This window comes from Wolffia australiana, chromosome 2, assembly GCF_029677425.1.
Source record: "Wolffia australiana isolate 7733 chromosome 2, ASM2967742v1".
NCBI classification, from domain to species: Eukaryota; Viridiplantae; Streptophyta; class Magnoliopsida; order Alismatales; family Araceae; genus Wolffia; species Wolffia australiana.
This window is the reverse complement of record NC_135836.1, coordinates 5,294,370-5,300,469: the sequence shown is the minus strand read 5'-3', so window position 1 is coordinate 5,300,469 and position 6,100 is coordinate 5,294,370. Positions and strand designations below refer to the sequence as shown.

Sequence of the window (6,100 nt, the reverse complement as noted above, 5' to 3'; positions counted from 1 at the left end):
TGGGCGTGCGGTGCGGTGCGGATATTCGCACCAGGTGTGCAAATTTCCGCACACACAAATGGGCTTGGGCGGTGGGCGGTGCGGTTTTGTGCGCATAAACGCACCGCACACCGCACCAAATCGCACATTTTGTTGTTTTTTAAAGTAATTTTATTAAACATTATTAAATACTTCATTCATAATATATGTGGTAAACATACTATGTTTAAATCATAGTCAACTTTGTTGAATTAAGCACGTTCGTGGCCTTGACATCGCCATGACTGATCGGCGGCATGCAGTCATGGTGAAGATAAGCGACGGCGTGAGCAAGCCCGAGCACGATATCCATTCTCGTCTCCCACTCCCCCGCCCCCTTCCCCCCGCCATGGATGAACGATCCCAAGCTCCCGTTCGGGTGGTAGCTGTAAAACAGCAGCTTATTCGGCCCGTTCACCGCCCAACCGAGCAGCCGAGTGATATTCCTGTGCCGGATTGACCCAGCGTAGAAATCTCGTTCCGAAAGCAGTGATGACTCTCAATATGTCATCAATTATTAAGGATTTCTTGAGCATTAAAGTATCATTTGCATTCATTTAATCCATATCGGTTATATCTCATGTACATTATTTTCCTACTTACTAACCCCACTTGATTCTTTGAATCAAGTGGATTAGATCTCACTTATTGGATTTAATGAGTTCAGATATGGATCAAGCACCAAGAAAAATGCACTTGACTAAGAGGAGCTGGCGAAAAACTATAAGGAAGAAAAAGCCCTAAAAATCTCCAAGAAGCATAATTGAGAGAAACCTATAAATAGCCTCTTGAGGGTTCATTTTAGGTTGTCCAAAATTTCAACCTGAACAGGCTAGGGCTTGGAGGAGAAGAGTTCTGCACCCTCCAAGAGCTGATGAGCATTGGAGCAGGGAGAGAAGCAAGCTGAGGCGTGGCTAGAGCAAAACGATCGCCACCTAGCCGGAAGGGTGTGACACAAGGTGGGGTGATTGTTCTAGTTTCAGTGCGGTCTTCTTCTCCCTTCTAAGACAATTACAGTTGGAACTGGAAGGGTACTCAGTAGAGTTTCCATTGTTTCCAACCAGATTGTTCATTGTCAAATTCGAGTTTGTTTATTGTTCTATCGATTTCGTTTGTTTTCCTCTTGAATCGCCATCAATCCAGTTGTTCAATTCGCATTTCAGTCTTCAGCCCTAGCTGCACACAGCAAGGCCGTGCGCAGCACAGCCGCACGCAGCCACACCTGCGTGCAGCCCTCGCCGCGCGCAGGCCAGGCCAACCCGCGCGCAGCACCCGCCGCACGCAGGCCAACCCGCTTGCAGTAGACGCCGCACGCAGGCCACACCGGCGTGCAGCCCTCACTGCGCGCGGCCACGCCCGCGCGCAGCACCCGCCGCACGCAGCCCAACCCGTGTGCAGCAAACGCCGCACACAGGCCACGCCCGCGTGCAGCCCTCGCCGCGCGCAGGCTCAACCCACGCGCAACATACTCTGCGCGCAAACCACACCTGCGTGCATGCGCGCAGGGTGTTTGTTGGATTGCCCAAGCCTCGGACGTAAGCCTGTGAAGAAAAAAAGAGACCATTTGAAGTGCTAATTCTCATAAACTAATACGGAGGCAGATTTTATTATTCTACTGAGGGATTATTTCACATATCTTTTCTGAGGAAATTCAATTGATTTACTGAAGATAATTCCTCTGATTGTTGAACTTAGTACAATAATCTGATAAGTTAAACTGAATTGAAAAGGAATTGATATTGCCCTGCCTGCTCCCTGTGGATCGACACCTTAGTCGCCCTAAGGCTGTGAGGTTAAAAATTTTGTTGCAAAGTTCAATTCCTCACATGACTAACCAAAAATAACCAGTAAAAACCCACATAAATTGAGCTGATCAAGCAGCCGTCGTCTTCCTCTGCCTTCTCCGGAGCCGGCAACAACCACATCTTCTTCACGACGACGGTCTCTCCGCCAGGAACCGCCACTCTGTACACCACGCCGGAGCTTCCTACGCCAATGATATTCCCTGAAGTTAACTCCCTTGCCACCGAGCTCATTGTCAAGTCGAGCTTCTGGAAGAAGGTGACCTCCCAAGACCTGCCGTCGTCGCCGGTGAGGCGGCGGCTGCACCGGCGCCTCCGGATTACGTAGATGGCGGCGACTGTCAAGTGACAGCTTGAAACGAGCAGCACGGCGATGGAGGCCTTCACGGCGGCGCTGCGCGCGACACCACTGGCGAGCCCGCGGGAGAAGCCGTTGTTGGAGATGCTGAGAATGAGCAGGTTCTGTAACCCGGCTATGGCGGAGAGCCCGCCGGTTAGCTGGTTATGGGACAGGTCAAGAGAGCCCAGCCTCTTTAGTCTGGAGAACTGCGGGGGGATGTCGCCCGAGAGGTGATTACAGCTCCGGGGGGATTGGCCCGGAGAAGCTGTTCTTCCCCAGATCGATGACTTGGAGCTTTTTTCAGGAGCCCAGCTCGGAAGGGATGAAGCCGGAGAAGTTGTTCTCGCCGAGGATGAGCTTTGTTAGCAGACTGAGCACGCCGATCTTTGCGCTAAGCGGGCCGCTGAGATGGTTATCTCCCACATCGAGGATTTGCAGGCTGGAAGGGAGACGCTCAGGAAGAGGCCCGGAGAGAGCGTTGGAGTGTAAGTCGAGGAACTCAAGCTTACTACAGTCGGAGATGGCCGGCGGGATCTCCCTGGAGAGGAGATTACCGCGGAGGTCGAGGAAGTTGAGCTCCGCCAGCCGGCCCATCTCCGGCGGGATAACCCCTGACAGCGTGTTACCTCCTGCTCCGAATCTGAACAGTTTGGAGCAGGCTCTGATCTCTCGCGGAAGCTTCCCTGAGAGATTATTCTTGAGGAGTAGCAGCTCAGTGAGGTTCTGCAGAGAGAAAATCTTGCCGGGAATCTCGCCGGAGAGGCCATTGAAGGAGAGATCGAGGAGTTGCAGCGAGCGAGACTGTGACAGGCTCGCCGGGACTCCCCCGGTTAGATTGTTCTACCAGGCGATGAAGGAAGCGACCAGCGAGAGAGGACAGCTGCGAGAAGTCCAGCCGGATCTCGCCGGAGAGATAGTTTATGTCGAGCTCCAAGGCTATGAGGGAGGCGCAGGAGGAGAGCTCCAATGGGATGGGGCCGACGAGGCTGTTGGAGCTCAGCTGAAGCTCTTCCATGGCGGAGAGATTGCCCAGGCTGGGGGGGATGAAGCCGAAGAGAGAGTTCGCGGACAAGTCGAGAACTTTGAGCTCGGAGAAGTTGCCCAGTTCAGCGGGGATGGCATCAGAGAGATTATTCCCCCAGAGAACAAGATTCTGCAATGCGAGCAGCTTCCTGAGCTGAGAGGGGATAAACACAGAGAGGGAGTTCTGGTGGAGGTAGAGGTCTCTGAGGCTGACGCAGTCGGCGAGCTATGAAGGAATGGCGCCGGAGAGATTAGCGGTGTAGATGGCCATTGTTTGGAGCTTCTTCAAGGATCTGACAGAGGGGGGGATCTCGTCGGAGATGGCGGTCTCGGAGAGGCCAAGCGTGGTGAGCTCGCCGCAGTTGCTTATCTCCAGCGGAAGGGGGCCGGAGAGCGAGGGATTGCCGCCGGCGCGGAGGAGTTGAAGGCGGCGGAGCTGGCCGATGGTCGGCGGGATGTCGCCGGAGAGGCGGTTGTTGAAGAGAGTGAGGTTGACGAGGTGGGAGAGAAGGCCGATTTTGGGGGGATTCTCCCGGAGAGGGAATTGGAGTGGAGATGGAGGGCTTGGAGATGGCGGAGACGGGAGATGGACGGTGGGATTTCGCCGGTGAGGCGATTGCAGCTTAGGTCAAGAGGGTGGGAGCCAGGAGGTGGAGGGGGCGGACTGCGGCGGAGGGGGGCAACAGCAGAGAGAGGGCGGGAGGTGGAGGGCGGGCTTAAACGTTTTGTACAATGTCGAATTTTTGCACCGCACCGACCCCTTTGCGGTGGGCGGTGCGGTGTGCAAAAATTGTGTGTGAAAATTTGCACAACCGCCCCGCACATGCACCCATCCGCACGAGCGCGATCCGCTCGCACGGTTTGGACCATGTCTATCTGTCGTTGACGATGTGTCATGATGCGTGACGGCTCAGGAGGCGGTGGTGGCACGTCCGAAGATGGTGCGTTCGTCGTCTGTGCGTTCTTCAGTTGATATTGAAGACGAGTCTGCATACAAGGCGTGTCGGATGACGTTGGCACTGCGTCCGAGGTTGGTTCGTCGACGTCGTCGCCAGCACAACACCTTCAAGTCATTGCAGATATCAGCGGTACATTCAGTATCCAATACCCAAGATGATGAATATCTACAAGACAATTATCTATCACATAGATACATGAAGCATCGCCATGATTCTTTTGAGCTATCTCATTGAGGTTCTTCTTGTAGTTCCTCTTCTAGTGGACCTTTATTCCGCAGTGGAAGCACGTGCCTTTCACGCCATTGTCCTTCTTTGCTCGTGGTGCTTTCACTTGTTTCTTCCCTTTGTCTCACCTTGAAGAGACATCACCTTTCTCTTCTTGTTGGTCTTACCAAAAAAGAGAACTTAGGGCTTGTCCTTTTGAAGGTTGCCCTTGGTAGTGGTAAGCATGTTAAGCAGCTCTGGAAGAGTCATTTGAATTTTGTTTATGTTAAATTTTACAATGAACAAGGAGAATAAATTATGTAAGGATTGAGGAATGAGGTTGATGTAACACGATGGCCATGAGCGAGTGGCTCGTATTACACCACAGGGAACTGGTGAGAATATGTAATGCAACAAGTTCAAATGATGCAATTGGCATAACAAAATCAGCGAGAAGTACGTCAATAAGTCAAACGATTGGGATGTAAATACAATTGTTGACACGAAGGGACAATGCGCGGTGGCTCCCAATGGTCCGCATGATCAGTTTGAAGACTGACGGAGGGGGGAACGATCTTCATCCATGGTTATCCACACCATCGATGTGAACGAACGGATCTGACACCATCAAAGGAAATTTACTTAACATAAGCAAGATGGCTAGTCCTATTAACTTTGTATTAATTCTCTCGTGGCAGAGGAGGCATCGAAAAAGAAAAGCACTGAAAGGCGTAATGATACTGCTAAATATAAGGAAGAAGATGTGACTTGGGGCGGGGGCTGAGTCAGGTGCGAGTCGAGATCATCAATGAAGGACCAAGGAATCTGGTCGTGATGATATCAACGTCGTCGGTGAGCGTTTTCGCCCAAGGGCTCAAGGCGAGTACACCAAGTCTTGTCCATCGTAGAGGATCATGAAAATCTTTGTGATGGTCAGATGACTGTTCAATGGAGTTTGTGTAGTCTTCACGGAGGAAATAGGCAAATTCCACAACAACCAATAAATACAATGGCAGATCCCAGACCACGTGAGTGCCTTGGTAGAGTCTACTTCAACGGTGGCAGCACGAATTTGTGTTGTGGTTGCAGCACACAATTCTTGATGCGTCGAGAGTCACAAATTACCCAGCGTTGACTCAATATGCTACAGAATACCACTGTCTTGGGGAAAATACAATCACAATCAGGCAGAAGGTTGGGACGGTCATAGAGAGTAGCGATCAATGCGTCTAGGTCCACTGATCGTGTGCTTGCTTCTGGAAATAATGTAGCTTTGAGTTCATTCGAGAGGCTTCGGCGGCGTTGGAGGACACCAAAATGATCCATAGAGACACGAGGCCACAAGAACTTTGCGATCGTATCGGTCGACTATCTAGAATGATGGTTAAACGTGTAGAATCAATTCAATCATCAGAGTCAGGGTATCGTTCTTTAGAGTAATTCCTGAAGAAATCCCGATGAAGGATGAAGACATATGCCTTGATCGATCGACCTGACAATTGACCCAATCTCTCACAATATTGTTACTATAAACTATTATTCCTTTCTTCAAAGGAGCAAACACAGAAATGGTGGGTCGAATTTCTGACCAGTGAATACTTGCGCAAACGAGTGATGGTCAACACTGAGAGGGGAAGATCGATTGGATCAATAAATACCTTTGATGTGGACATCGTTCTCCTTTGACCTGAAGTGCAGTTGTCTCTAGAGAACAGAGCGAGAAGAAGAACACCACCAAGAAACAAAACAAGATC

General features: G+C 51.1%; 1 pseudogene; it reads right to left on the bottom strand.

The window, feature by feature from the left end:
* Positions 1 to 205: 205 nt before the first annotated feature.
* The window catches only part of LOC144715786 (uncharacterized), a 32,236-nt pseudogene continuing 26,341 nt past the window's right edge, over positions 206 to 6,100 (bottom strand).